This window comes from Rhipicephalus microplus, chromosome 4 (assembly GCF_043290135.1).
Source record: "Rhipicephalus microplus isolate Deutch F79 chromosome 4, USDA_Rmic, whole genome shotgun sequence".
Lineage (NCBI taxonomy): Eukaryota > Metazoa > Arthropoda > Arachnida > Ixodida > Ixodidae > Rhipicephalus > Rhipicephalus microplus.
Window position 1 is genome coordinate 226,237,873 of NC_134703.1, and position 16,191 is coordinate 226,254,063.

Here is a 16,191-nt window from a genome sequence, read left to right on the forward strand (position 1 = left end):
GAGTAAATTACCACCATTTTCAACCAAATATCTGTGATGGTCGCCAGGCAGTGTGGTATGGATGTTTGGTGTAGAATGGCCCAGTGGGAAAAACAACAAATGTCTGAGCATCCTCTGACGCTCGGGTAATTTCGAAAGCATTTTTTTGTTAGCAGCAATTCAATTAAGCCGTTGTCTTCATGCTTAGGCCGAGAAACAAAACACAAGTAACCAAAGTAGCCCTAAGAGTCATGCAGTCTTGCTGTTCCAAGGCTTGTGGAGCCTCATTTAGTGCAAGCTTCACCATTTTTAAGTATTCAAATTCAGCCAGCAGGTTTTGGAGACACATTGCATTTTCAGCTAAATTGTTTCACACCAGTTACTTGGATAAAAAGCGGCAAGTAGAGGTAAAAATACCAATTTAAAGGCATTGTAGGTAATAACAAAAAGGTCTGCTTTCTTTTTTTGTGTGGTGCTTTGCCTGAACGCTGTGCTTTTTGTGGTATAGTTCATTGTCTAGTGAACATAGGCCTTAAAAACTAACATTTGCCTTGTTGAGCTCAGTTTTTTTTGTTATAGTCTTAGTAGCCATATTAAAAATTATGACTTCAAGCTTGATTGTTCTTTTAAAGATTTTTTTGCATAATGATATTTCAGAGTCTTAGTCACTTTTGTTATAAGAAAACGTGATGTCATAATGTGGTCACTTTTTATAGAGTCGTTCAGTTCTACCTCACCTTTTACATTCCTAATAGGGCAGTTATTTTCAATACCGGTATCTTAAATGGAATGAGCATGCTTTATGTAGTAAGGTGTAAGCACTTACAGATAGCACATGCACCCAACTTTTCTGTTGGCAGTTTATTTCTGTTATTCCTGATTGATATGCGGGGTTTCACGTCCCAAAACCACTATATGATTATGAGAGACCCCGTAGTGGAGGGCTCTGGAAAATTGGATCACTTGGGGTTCTTTAATTTGCACCCCAATCTGAGCACTCGTGCCTACAGCATTTCTGCCTCCATCGGAAATGCAGCCGCTGCAGCTGGGATTTCATACCGTGACCTGTGGGTCAGCAGCCGGATTTTTGTTACTCTTGCTTCCCAATTTCTGTGCAGTTCTATTATAGTAGTCTGGATTGCACAAATTTTTAACGGCACCTGCCTAATCCTGCTTGCGTTCATGGTGAGGTTAACCTTCATAATTTGCATAGTTCTACGTCTCGAAATTTTTCAAGATGCCAATTTTGTGCACAAAATATATAGTTTAAAGGCAGCAAATGTACATGTACGCACTACTAAATGTACATTGAGAGCTTTTACTGGCAGTTCCTAAAGTTTTAGTGTGCAGGAAGCATTTAAATCATAATTTTATAAGGACATGTGAAGAAGAAAACGCATCGTTGGCAAGCAACATCGCCTCCGCTTGGGTACTGGGTCCTGGGCTTCGCTCGCTCGGCTCGTGCTGATCATCGCCGGCATCTGCTTGACCATTGCTCTTTTCCGATCGTGTTTCATCGTAGGACCACCGTCGCAACAGTAGCCAATAAACCCTTTTTCAATTGTTGGAGGGTGCTGACATTCCCCGTCGCCTGAACCTGGGTGCTGCCATTCGCCGTCGCCTAAACCTGGAGCTGCGCAACCAAACGCTACCTCCCATCATGGCTACCAACAATGCGCAACCTGGCTCTTCCACTCCATCCCCCAGCAACCCCGGCGTTCTTCGTTTGCGAGAGCCCAAGGTTTTTAGCGGAGCTGATGAGACCAACGTGGAAGACTGGTTCGCTAACTACGAACTGGTGAGCGCAAACAAGTGGATGACGTGGACTAATTGACTAACGTCATCTTTTACCTCACTGACGTGACCTAAATGTGGTATAACAACCACAAAACGACATTATGACGTGGTCCATCTTTAAAACGTTGTTTGCTGACGTTTTTGCCCGACCCGCTGTCCGCAAGTCCAGAGCCGAACAACGCTTGCGGACTCGCGCACAAAAGCCAACGGAATCTTTCATTAGCTACATCGAAGACATTATTGGTCTTTGCAACCGTGTGAACACCACCATGCCCGACTCGGAGAAGATTCAACACATCCTCAAAGGGATAAATAACGGTGCATATAAGCTGCTCCTGGCCCGTAATCCTGCCACCGTTGCGGAACTTGTCACTTTGTGTCAAAGTTTCGATGAGTTGAGCAAGAAGCGCGCCCTGACTCGGCCACTTTCCTCGCACGCCGACTCGCTCTCCAGTGTCACTTCCGTTCCCGACCACTCACCAACCCTGCAAGAGATTAAAGACTTCGTGCGTGAAGAAGTAGCTCGGTAACTGTCATTGATTTTCTTCACGCAGCAGCCGCCGTCCTCTCGTCTGCCCTCACCACTCCGCGACGTTATTGCCGAAGAGGTAGCTAAGGCTGTTCCCGTCGCTGCCCACCAGCAGCCTGTGGCCATGCCTGTTGCCCATGCGCCGGCTATGCAGCCCATGGCCGCGCCTCTTACGTATGCCCAGGTGGTACGGAGCAGAACCCGCCAGCAGCATTTGCCTCCCATGTCTTCAGTTGCTCCCCACTTCGCCCCTTTTTCGACACCTTGGGCCGCACCACGAGTCAGCAATTCCTGGCGCACACCTGAAAATCGACCGATATGCTACGCCTGCGGTACTCCAGGACACGTGGCACTATATCGTCGCCGTCGCTTCCAACCACTGCACGACGCTACTCGGCTGTTACCGTATGACTCACAGCCCATGCACATACCTGCTCCCTATCCCTCACCGCAGTATGGATACACTAACGTTCCTGAGTCTCGGTCACCCCAGCCCTCACCTCAGACTCACTATCCCCGCTCCCCATCTCCTCGCAGGCGGTCACTGTCCCCAATGCGTCCTAGACCCGCTTCCTCCAACCGGAAAAACTGAACTCCGCAGTTCCAGAGGCAAGAACTGCGCCGTCGTCGAAATGCTCAAGTCCTCGCACTTCACCAGCTAACGTCGTCGCCATATCTGTCGATGGTGTTTCTACCTTTGCCCTCGTCGACACAGGTGCTGCCGTTTCTGTTACAGCCGCCCAGCTCTGCCGCTCCCTACGCAAAGTGACCACGCCGCTCTCTGGACTATCGCTTCGTACAGCTAGCGCAAAACCAGTTCGACCTCTCGGCACCTGTACGGCCCGCATATTCATCCAAGGCTCTATGTACGTTGTCGAGTTCATCGTCCTTTCGATGTGCTCACATGACGTTATCCTCGGGTGAGACTTTCTGTCAAATCATCATGCCATCATCGACTGCGCACGCGCTGAAGTTGAATTTTCGCACCTGTGTGATGAACCTTTGCACGAAACCCTTGAGCGGTCGCCAAAACTTGTCGTGCGTGAGGACACTGAAATTCCGTCAGCCTCTCTTGCCATTGTCCCGGTTTGCTGCGATGACTATAACGATGCTACGGTAATGTTTACACCTTCCGGCAATTTCATGAGCCGCAGAGTCGTTTCTTTGCCTTTCGCTACACTTGACGTCAATACTGGCCGAAGCAATATTTTCCTCCACAACCCCCTTTCTGCACCGCTTACGCTACTTGCCGGCGAATGTCTCGGTCGAGTGGATTACCTTGATTCTTCTTTATTTCTTAACATGCCAGACGAATCGTGCAGTAGCGCCTCTACCGAACTTCATGACTTTTCCCCACTGGAATGCTCGTCGAGTGACACCTTCTCGAGTTCCATCGCCGACACCTTAACTGCTCAAGAACGCACCGAGCTTCTTAATCTCCTCCAGCACTTCGAGAATTCATTCGACGCTTCTCAGCCGCAGTTGGATCGCACTTCGGCAGTGCACCACTACTTTGACACCGGTTCGCACCAGCCATTGCGTCAAAGACCGTACCGTGTCTCTGCTGCAGAACGTCACGTCATCAACGACCAGGTCGAAGAGATGCTACGTCGTCGCGTTATTCAACCATCGCACAGTCCTTGGGCATCTCCTGTCGTTCTAGTTCGAAAGAAGGATAGATCAATTCGATTTGGCGTCGACTACCGGCGATTAAACAAGGTGACGCGGAAAGACGTTTATCCAATACCGCGCATTGACGACGCCCTTGACAGCCTCCAAGGAGCCGAGTTCTTCTCCTCCTTAGACTTACGATCTGGATACTGGCAGGTCCCTATGGCAGAAGCTGATCGCCAGAAAACTGCATTCATTACACCAGATGGCCTGTATGAATTTAACGTAATGCCATTTGGGCTTTGTTAGGCCCCTGCCACGTTTGAACGACTCATGGACAACACACTGCGTGGACTGAAGTGGTCTGTGTGTCTATGCTACCTCGACGACATTGTCGTTTTCTCTGCCGATTTTCCTACACATCTGCTTCGGCTCCAACTGGTTCTGACGTGTTTAACCAACGCTGGGCTCCAACTGAACCTTAAAAAGTGCCGCTTCGCTGCGCGAGAGCTGTCCATCTTAGGGCACATCGTGTCCAAGCATGGTGTTCTACCTGACCCTGCAAAACTGCGCGCAGTCGACGAGTTCCCGAAACCTACTACACTGAAAGAATTACGCAGTTTCATTGGACTATGCTCCTACTTTCGGCGATTCGTTCGAAATTTTGCGTCGATCATGTCACCACTGACCAACCTCCTACGCGCTGACGCAGACCTTTCATCCTGGTCTCCTGACTGCGACGTCGCGTTCGCCACGCTCCGCAGTCTGCTATCATCTCCTCCCATTCTATGGCATTTCGACCCAACAGCTGCAACGGAAGTTCACACAGACGCTAGCGGGGTTGGTCTTGGCGCTGTCCTCGCCCAGCGCAAGCCGGGCTACTCCGAATACGTCGTGGCTTATGCGAATGGCACGCTCACTAAAGCTGAGGCCAATTACAGCGTCACTGAAAAAGAGTGCTTAGCGCTAGTGTGGGCGCTTCGCAAGTTCCGCCCTTATTTGTACGGTCGCCCATTCGACCTGATAACGGTTCACCATGCACTTTGTTGGCTCGCCACATTGAAAGATCCTTCTGTCCGCCTAGCTCGGTGGGCACTGCAAATTCAGGAGTACGACATTCGCGTGATCTATCGCAGCGGACGCAAGCATTCTGACGCTGACGCCCTGTCCCGTTCGCCTTTACCTCCCGACTCGGCCTGCGGAACCACTGGTACCAACTCCGTCGCATCTCTCGACCTGGACTCGTTTGCCAGTGAACAACACAAGGACCAATGGATCGCTTCCCTTTTTGACTGTCTCTCTGGATCGTCAACCACTGCGGTATCACGATCTCTCCGACGTCAAGCTGCTCATTTCGCCATTTGTGACCGGCTGATACACCGACGCAACTACGCCCCTGAAGGTCGTAAGTGGCTCTTGGTTGTCCCCCGCAGCTTGCGATCACAAATATGCACCACCTTTCACGACGAACCCCAATGTGGCCATGCTGGAGTTTTCAAAACTAACGAACGCATTCGCCGTCGCTTCTACTGGCGCGGAATGTATAATTTTGTTCGAAAATTCGTTATGGGCTGCCCTGACTGTCAACGCCGCAAATCACTACTTTTTCTCTCGTCTGGTGCACTTCAACCGCTTCCGTGCCCTCCCAAACCTTTCGATCGAATCGGAATTGATCTCTATGGCCCTCTACCGACAACATCAGATGAAAATCGGTGGATCATAGTCGCTGTGAATTATTTAACACGCTACGCTGAGACCGCCGCCCTTCCAAGTGCCACTGCGCGGGACGTAGCGTCCTTCGTCCTCCATCGATTCATATTACGACATGGTGCTCCTCGAGAACTACTAAGTGACCGAGGACGAGCCTTCCTATCAGAAGTCGCCACGGCTCTGCTTTCTGAATGTCATGTTGTTCATCGCAAGACCACGGCATACCATCCGCAGACTAACGGGCTCACGGAGAGATTTAACCGCACACTCGGCGATATGCTCGCGATGTATGTGACATCTGATCATACAAACTGGGATCGCATTCTTCCATTCATCACGTTCGCATACAACACCGCGGCACAGTCCACCACTGGATTTTCACCTTTCTTTCTCCTTTATGGACGCGAACCATCCCACACTATCGACACTCTCCTTCCATACCGTCCTGACGCATCCCAATGCCCATCTGTGTCCGAAGCTGCCCGAAAAGCGGAAGAGTGCCTTGAACTCGCACGCACCTTTACGTTACAAGAACAGCAGCGCCAGAAATAAAACAACGCCGGCTCTTCACGAAGCCTTCGCTATTCCCCGGGATAATTTGTATGGCTGACTGTTCCTTACCAAACCCCCGGCCTTTCCTCAAAATTAGTCCCGAAGTACGAGGGTCCTTACCGCGTTTTGGAGCAAACCTCACCGATGAATTTTCTCATTGAGCCACTTTCCCTATCTGACGACAAGCGCCGGCGTGGACGTGACATCGTCCACGTCGCCCGCCTTAAGCCATATTATAGCCCTCTGCCTCCAGACTCTTAGGTCGCCCGGATGGCTCTTTTTCGGCAGGGGAAAATTGTGAAGAAGAAAACGCATCGTTGGCAAGCAAAATCGCCTCCGCTTGGGTACTGGGTCCTGGGCTTCGCTCGCTCGGCTCGTGCTGATCATCGCCGGCATCTGCTTGACCGTTGCTCTTTCTCGATCATGTTTCATCGTAGGACCACCGTCGCAACAGTCGCCAATAAACCCTTTTTCAGACATATCAATAGATTATCTCTGCCATTGAAAATCGTGGCAACAACCTAATTATTTTTATTGTGATAAGCATGCTGTTTTCTTTCATGTGGCAGAACTAATTTATACACTTCTTTCTTCTATTATTCACATACATAACATGAAGGATTGTGTGCCTTACATTTTCAGTTTCATTCTGTCTGTTATATTTCTTGTGCTTGTGAACTAAGGTGCTAACATGTGTCTCTGGCATTTGTGCCAATTATTTACATTTTCAGGTGCCTACGAAGGACCCTCGCAGGGGCGGCTGCGCAAGTAGGCGTTTGGTGTGTAGTGACACCACGGACACGAGCTAACGAGGGGGGGGGGTTGGCTCCCTCCCACGCCTAGCCGTGCGTGGCTGAGCCGTGTCCGGGAAAAAGGGGATCCTGGGGGTTGAGCCAACACTGGGTGATTGGACCTTTAAGGCCCCCCGGCAGAGGCAACACACCCCTTTGGCCCCGGCTTCACGTAGACGGCACCTCTGGGCTGACCCACCCAGGGGAAATCGGCAGTCGCCTTTCCCTATCTCTCTCTATCCCTACATATTCGTCTTTTGTTCTCTTTTACATCTTTCCTGTCTTCTCCTCACTTCATTTTACTTCCAATTTTTCCTGGCGGCAAGGGTTAACGTGGTGTAAATATCCAAACTCGGATAGATATATTAGGTTATGCCAGTGGCGTACTACTGGCGTTGTGCGGACATGTTTACATGTTCTGCCATGTCCCCTTGTTGGGCTCTGTGGTGGGTGGTAAGCTCTATTATTGAAGGAACTGCACTTTTCTATGGGATCACGAAACCCCTTTTCCATTGATTGCCCCTTCAAAAGGTGACGCACCGAAGCAAATGTAATGCCGATTTCGGAAAAACAAGACCATTTCCCTAAGTACCACGTTATTCATTGCGAAAACTCGGACAAAAAAGCTCGCAACATCTCCCCATTCTTCGTGTCTAGGTGCCTAACCGAGACTATCGAAACTGGCTATAAGGCTACAAAGATGGCAAGCGGAGACTTGCTGGTAGAAGTTAAAGACAAGACACAGTTTCAGAAACTAGAAAAATTAGTAGCATTTGGGCACAAGCCCGTCACCATCTCTGTGCACCGAACGATGAACACTGTCAAAGGCGTTGTGTCAGACGATGACCTAAAAGACCTAACAATTGATGAGCTTCTGGCTGGCTGGAAGGACGAAAGTGTGATTCACGTACAGCGTATCGTAGTGAGAAGAGAAAACAAAGAAACTCCAACCAAGCACATAATTGTGACCTTCGGGTGCTCCACACTACCACAAGAGTTAGTTACGGGCTACCTAAAACTGCCTGTGAGATCCTACATTCCGAATCCGCGGCACTACTTCAAGTGCCAAAGATTCGGACATGCTTTTCAGAGTTGCCGTCGGCAGCTTACCTGTGCACGATGTGGTATCACAGGCCACTCTGCAGATGATGACTGCAAGGCCGAACCCCACTGTGTGAACTACAATGGAGAACACGCGGCGTATTATAGATCCTGCACAGCATGCAAAAAAAAGAAATTATTACCATCAAAGTCACCCACAACATCAGTTTCCGCAAAGCAAGGCATCAGGTCTCCCCTTTCTATGCAACAAAATCATTTGCTGAAGTGGTGCAACAGGGGGAAGCACCACTACAGCATCAGGTGGGCGCTCAAGCTACGCACAGCGTGCTGGAGCGACCGCCGCTTGCCCCTACTGCGGGAGCAGCCAAGGCTGCTCCGGCCTCAGTCAACAAGGCCCCACTACGGGCGTCTGCATGCATCGGCACGAGCCAGGGCAACGGGCAGACTGCGGGAACCCCGTCGACGTTTGGTGTAGAGGGTTTAAAGGCTTCGTATCTTGAGCCGAAGCCCACAACGCCCAGGGATCGCTCGGCAGAGCGACGGTCCAACGCTTCTCATGAAGCTATGGACACAACCGCCAGTCAAATGGCACCTGCAGCACCGAAGGAGCGGCGAGTTTCTCTCGACCGCTCCAAAAAGACAACAGACAAATTACATGGCCCCCAAAAAGCCCTGTAAAATAAGTTTCGTTTTCCATAACCTGAAAGGTTATGGTACCATTCTGTTTTGTCATGAGCTTACTTTCCATCTTTGAGTACACAACACAAAACACATTTAAAACGGACACACAAATACTACAGTGGAATGCCAGAGGCCTATTTATAACCTACATGATATCAAAGACTTGCTTAATGACTATCAGCCAAAAGTGTTCTGTGTTCAAGAAGCTCATTCAAAGTCGGCTCATGTGAACTTCTTAAATCTTCGGTGCTCGCACGGACGTCTTTCGCAAATCTTTTTTCCCTGATGTTATGAAGCGTGGAACAAATTGCCGCGACATATTGTTGAAAATTCTGATGCTAAAAAATTTGAATGTGCTCTTGATATTTACTTTGCCGAGCAATGAATATGCTATTGTGTTATTGTTCGAAGTTGCTGAAAATATCAATGTCTGTATTTACTTTCCATATCCTATGCTTCCCTCTCTGTAATGACCCTCAAGTGAGGGTTGGCAGTATTATTAAATAAATAAATAAATAAATAAATAAATAAATAAATAAATAAATAAATAAATAAAAGATGTGGTTTTTCGTAAAGATCGAAACGGTGGCAATTTCTCTTCTGGAGGTATGGCCATCATTGCAAAATGAGGATTTATGGTGTTTTTTGGCGCAAGGGCCATTTGATGGCCAAAGAGCGCCAGTTCATGGGATAAGAAATATGGACAATGATTGTGATTAGCGGCTGTATAAGGGCCATAAAATTCCTCGCAGTAAGGCGGATAAAAACATACAAGTAATAAAATCATGACCATGACGTGAAAGGTGTGTGTGGTGCGAATAGATGACAAAAGTTGGTGATAATAAAAACGATGGTGGACATGTATGGCATTAGCACAAGTGCCTTACACGTTCGTACCCTTGCGCCCAAGGGCCGTGAGGCAAGTGCATTGTGGTGTAGCCACCGCCGCGAAAACCTCTCTGCAGAGGTCGTGCTACGGAATGCCCGGGTATATGATATGAAAATTATGAATTTCTTTTAAAAACGCTAACAATGATTTATAACTAAAAAGCGGCTCCCTACCAACGAACATTTCAGGGTGTAATAGTATATGTTGTCGGTAGGGTAACGGAAAATGCTGTTTTCTTAGAGATTCTAAGTGTTTGCACTGAATTAACATGCGAAGGACTGTTAATGCTTCACCACATCTGTAACGCAATGGTGGATCGCCACCGGACAAAAGATATGTGTGTGTCGTGTATGTGTGTCCTATCCTGAGTCTCGTTAGTATTACCTCTGTATGACGCGATTTTGATACTGGCAGCCAATGACCAAGGTGTGGCTTAATAATGTGTAGTTTGTTTTGTGTGTGTGAATCCCACTTGCTCTGCCAGTATACCCTGAGGTTTCGTTTGAGAGACGGCTTAAGATCAAGGGCCGGGATTGATATGGGTGTAGGGGCAGTGCTTTTGTGGACGGATGCAGCGAGCTGATCCGCCCTCACGTTGCCTTGAATCTCTCGGTGCCCTGGCACCCAGCACACTACAACATGTTGGTTGAGTGTGTAGAGTGTGCAAAAAATGGAGTAAAGTGAGACGAGGACCGAGTTTTTTTGTTTTTAAGACTGTGCAGAGCCGTTATCACACTGAGGGAGTCTGTATAAATTACTGCTTTTTGTATTTGTAAGTTTTTGATGTGTTTAGCTGCCACAAGTATCGCGTAAGCTTCCGCTGTGAAGATACTTGTGCCTGGATGTAGAGGGCCAGCATCCGAAAAGGATGGGCCGACAGCAGCGTAGGACACAGAGGAGTTGGACTTGGAGGCATCTGTAAAGAACTCAGGACGTGTGTATTTGTGTTGAAGTTCCAGGAAGTATGTTCGGATATGGGCAATAGGCGCATGTTTTGTAACTTCTAGAAAGGACACATCGCAGTCTATAGTCTGCCATTACCACGGTGGCGGATATGCTACAGGAGCCATTAAACTGTGTTCAAGTGAGACTCCAGTTTTTTCAGCTAGACTTTTTAGGGGAACTGAGAAGGGCTGCCTCATCGAAGGCCTGTTTTGAACCAGGATTGAGCTCGACAAATCATTATTAGTAGAGTATGAGGGGTGCTTCTTATCTGCTTTCACCTTAAGGAAATAAGCAAAGGACATGTAAGTTCTCTGCAGATGAAGTGACCACTCATTTGACTCAACATAAAGGCTTTCTACGGGGCTGGTGTGAAAAGCATCCGTAGAAAGGTGGATGCCCAAATGGTGCACGGGATCCAGTATCTTCAAAGCACTTTGAGTTGCAGACTGATAAACAACAGCCCCATAGTCTAAGCGGGTGCGAATGAGGCTTCGATACAGATTCATGAGGCGTTGCCTATCGCTACCCCAAGTAGTACGTGACAACATTTTTATAACATTCATGGCTTTTAAACATTTTGTTTTTAAATATTTGATGTGTGGTACGAAGGTCAACTTCTTGTCCAAGATTAAGCCTAAGAATTTATGCTCGGCTTTGACAGACAGACGTTGCCCATTCAAACGAATGTCAGGTTCGGAGTGCATGCCTCTCTTTCGAGAGAACAAGATACACGTGCTTTTTTGTGGGTTAAGTCGAAATCCGTTTTCTTCTGCCCATTTGGAGACCTTGTTTTAACCCAGCTGAAGCTGCCGCTCACACATTGCCAAGTTGCATGACTTGGAGCCAAGCTGAACGTCGTCGACATATGTACAATAGAACATATTGCGAGGGATGGACAAGTGCAAGGAATTCATTTTGATAATAAAAAGTGTGCAACTAAGTACACCACCTTGTGGCACGCCTGTTTCCTGGACAAATGTTTGTGAGAGAACACTGCCCACACGGACACGGAATGTCCGGTTTGACAGGTAACTTTCGAATATGTGAAACATTCTTCCGCGCACACCAAGGTGGGACAGGTCTCTTAGAATTACAAAACGCCATGTTGTATCATAACCCTTTTCGATATCGAGGAACACAGAGAGAAAATATTGTTTATGGACGAAGGCGTCTCTGATCTGTGCCTCGATACGAACAAGGTGGTCTGTGGTGGATCTACTTTCTCGAAACCCGCACTGAAATGGGTCGAGCAAATTGTTTGTTTCAAGGATATGTACAAGTCGGCAGTTTATCATTTTTTCGAAGACTGCACAAGCAGCTTGTAAGTGCAATAGGCCTATATCTTGAAGCTAAAGAAGATTCCTTGCCCTCTTTCAAAATGGGAATAATAATAGCCTCTTTCCAGGAGGTAGGGATAGTGCCAGAAAACCAGTTAGCATTGTACAAACAAAGTAAGGTTTTCCGTGTTTCTGCTGGTAGGTTTTTTAACATTTCATACACCACACGGTCAGAACCTGGGGTAGAAGTACTGCAGGAGTTTAGAGATGTTCGGAGCTCAGCTAGAGTGAAAGCTTGGTTATATGCCTCGTATCTAGTGGATTTGTGTTCGAGTTTCTGCTTTTCTATTCTTGTTCTGTATTTTTGGAAAGTGTCAGTATAGTGAGACGAGCTGGATACCCGTTCAAAGTGTGCACCGAGGAAGTTTGCCTGATCTTCCAAGGTATCACCTTGAGTGTTTACGAGTGAAAGTGTGTGTACTTGTTTTCCTGCTATCCTACCGACCATGTTCCAGACTTTGGCCTCTTGTGTATATGAATTTATCCCTGATAAAAACTTTTGCCAACTTTCTCTTTTGGCCTGCCGACGCGTTCTCCTGCCTCGAGATTTTATTTTCCTAAAGCTCTCAAGGTTTCCCGCTGTCGGCGAGTTCCGCAGCAACCTCCATGCCGTGTTCTGTTCCTTTCGCGCATTCTGACACTCAGTGTTCCACCACGGGACGTGTCGTTTGCCGGGCAGTCCAGATGTTTGTGGAATGCACTTGGCTGCTGCGTCAGTAAAAAAGGCCGTGAAGTACCGCACAGCTTCATCTATGCCTAATCCGCATATGTCAGTCCAATTTAAGGGAGTAAGCTTTTGAAATTGTTCCCAGTCGGCTTTGTTTACCAGCCATTTGGGAACATGTGGAGGACATTCATATATTATTGGTGTACTCAAAACTAAAGGAAAATGGTCACTTCCGTATGGATTATTTATGACTTTCCACTGAAGTAATGGTACAAGTGAAGGAGATGCGATACTAAGGTCTATGAAAGAGTAAGTTTTGTTGGCAAGGTTATAGTATGTTGCCTCTTTCCTATTCAACGGACAAGCACCTGATGAAATGAGGAATTGTTCAATGAGACGACCTCGTGCATCACAGCGAGAGTCACCCCACAGGTCATTATGTGCGTTCAGGTCCCCAAGGACCAGATAAGGTTCAGGTAGTTCGTTTATTAAAGACTGGAATTGAAGTTTTTCAAGACGGTGGTGCGGAGGTATGTACAAAGAGCAGACAGTGACAAGTTTGTTTAGAATAACTGCTCGTACAGCCATCGCTTCGAGGGAAGTTTCAAGGGGTAATTGGGTGCATGCTATACCTTGACTAACTATAACCGCTACACCACCGGATGGTGGCATGGCATCATCTCTATCCTTTCGGAAGATTACATAGTTACGTAAAAAGTTTGTGTTTGTCGTTTTAGGTGTGTCTCTTGTACACACAGCACTCTTGGGTTGTATTCATGGAGGAGTTCTAGTAAGTCATCGAGGTTTCGAAGAAGGCCTCGGATGTTCCACTGTAATATTTCTGTCTGCATATTTAAACAAGAGGGAGGCTGCTGTGTTTACAAAGAGTATCCTGTGTTGGAGTGAGCTCGTTAATTCAGGTGGCAGGACGGTCGTCCGGCCCCGTTATTGGTTTTTTTGTTTTTCTTGGCGCACTCCAAGGAGGCGCACCGCTCTTTCGGTACCAAGGGTGCCGTTGTATCTATTGCCTCCTCAGAGGCACTGGATGCCCGCACATGCGAGCTGGTGGTTTGGATTTTAGACCTCGCCTAATGAGGTGAGGCCTTGAGACCAGAGGACCCTGGAGTCTCCGACCTCAATTTGCTTGGAGGTGGAGTAGACTGAACTACTTCCGCCTTGGGGGCAGGCGCCACAGCCGACGGCTCGCTGTGCGCTGGCCGAAGGTGTGGCGAGGGCTGGTGCGGCGTTGCCCCCTGACGTGCCGCATCAGCATATGTTGTGCCGTAAAATTGCGACACTCTTCGTCTTGCTTCTCTTAATGTGATATTTTCTTTGACTTTAAGAGTGATTATTTCTTTTTTTTTCCAAAATGAGCAAGAGCGTGAGTATGCGGCATGATTTCCGCCACAGTTCACACAGTGTGATGGCTCTTCGCAATTGTCAGAATTGTGGCCTGACACTCCGAATTGTGCACAAGTTTGGTGACCACGACAGCTTTGTGAGCCGTGTCCATACTTCTGGCATTTAAAACAATGACGTGGGTTAGGTATGTATGGTCTGATCGATGTCTTCGTGTACCCTGTTTGAATACTTTCTGGCAGATTACTGGAAGCGAACGTGAGTATTAGGTGTTTCGTTGGTGTTACCTTTTTGTCTCTTCTAATGATGATTCTTTGTACATTGGTCACATTCTGACTCTTCCACCCCTCCAGAAGTTCCTCTTCGGTCAAGTCGACCAAATCAGCATCAGATACTACGGGTTGTGTTCAAAGATCTGTGTGGCGTTACAGTGATGGGAGTGTCACCAAAAGTTGAAAGTTTCTGTAGCTTTTCAAACTGTTCTTTTTCTCGAAATTCAAGGAGGAGGTCTCTGCTGGCCATTTTGGTAACTTTGTACCCGGCTCCAAGAGTTTCTTTGAGACATCTGGCTGCTACAAAGGGGGATACAGTTCTGGCTTGTTTGCTGGTTATCTCACTATGTATATCATGAAAATGGGGGAAGTTTTCACTTGATCGGTTAAAAAAGCCTAAGTCTTCGGTGCGTACGTGCTTTAAGGCGGTACGATCACTTAATAAGGGAAATGCTCTATACATGCCAGTTTAATTTTCTTCAGAAGCGTTGGTGGCCACCCACCACGGAGCCCAACGAGGGGACGCTTTAAGTTTGGGGATGCTAAAACCTGCAGACGCCAGCCGTACAACGCTACTATAACCCAATTTGCCTAGACCAAGGTAGGCTATTTGCACAGGGTTAACCCAAGCCGCCAGGAAGTTTGGAAGTAAACGGAAGAGAGTAGAAGACAGAACAGATAAATAGTAAGAGATAAAGACGAAGATGTAGGGAGAGAGAGATAGGAAAAGGCGACTGCCGATTTCCCCTTGGTGGGTCAGCCCAGGGGTGCCGTCTACGTGAAGCCGGGGCCAAAGGGGTGTGTTGCCTCTGCCGGGGGGCCTTAAAAGTCCAATCACCCAGCGTCGGCTCAACCCCCAGGATCCCCTTTTCCCCGGACACGGCAAAGCCACGCATGGCTAGGCGTGGGAGGGAGTCAAAACTCCCCCGTTAGCTCGGGTTCGTGTTGTCGCTACACACCAAACGCCTACTTGCGCAGGCGCACCTGCGGGGCATCATTGCACAAAGAAGCGTAGCATGCCAGCAAATTGTGCTACAAAGCTCTCTTGAGGTTGTGGCTGTTCGAGCTATTCTATTCAACCGTCTTATATCTATCTGCTCGATCTGCTTAGCTCCTGACGAACCATTCATTAAAACTGAGTTCAAAAAGCTTATTGATCAGCTTCCAGAACCATATGTGTTAATTGGAGATTTTAATGCTCACAGTTTGCTATGGTGTGATACCAAATGTGACGCGAGAGGTCGTGCAATAAAAAACTTTCTTCTCGCATCTGGAGCCTGTCTGCTCAATAAGGCAGAGCCAACATACTTCAGTACCACACACAATACATATTCATGCATAGATTTAGCCATTGGGTCACCGTCACTCCTACCTTACTTAGAGTGGAAAGTTATTAATAATCCATATGGAGGTGACCATTTTCCAACTCTTTAAGTAACAAAACAAAGGGATGACCGGCTGTCTTATCCTAAAAAGTGGAACTTTCATGTTGCAAACTGGGTGAAATTCAGAGAGCTATGTACACTACACCTCGAAGAGGTAGACCATTTGGAAGTAGAAGAGATGGCCGACTATATTTCTGAATATGTTCTTACCTGTGCAAAAAAGTGCATACCGCAGTCCAGGAATGATAAGGTTAACACAAAGCCATGGTGGAATCGGGAGTGCGAAATGGCTAAAAAACGGTAAAACAAAGCCTGGAGGACCTTTTCTCGCTACCCAACAGCAGAAAACTTGATAACCTTTAAAAGTTGCAAAGCGAATGGCAGGCGTGTTCGCCGTATAGCCAAACGGGAAAGCTGGACACGCTATATATCCTCAATAAACTCCTACACAGACGTCAGCAAGGTTTATATTAGGGTGCATAAACTTAAAGGACAAGGCCCAAATCCCTTCCCTTTGGTGAATGACGGCGGTGATACAATAGAAGAACAGGCAAATGCTCGTGGCGAACACTTCGAGAAAATGTCAAGCTCAGAAAACTATACAACTAAGTTCTTACGCCACAAA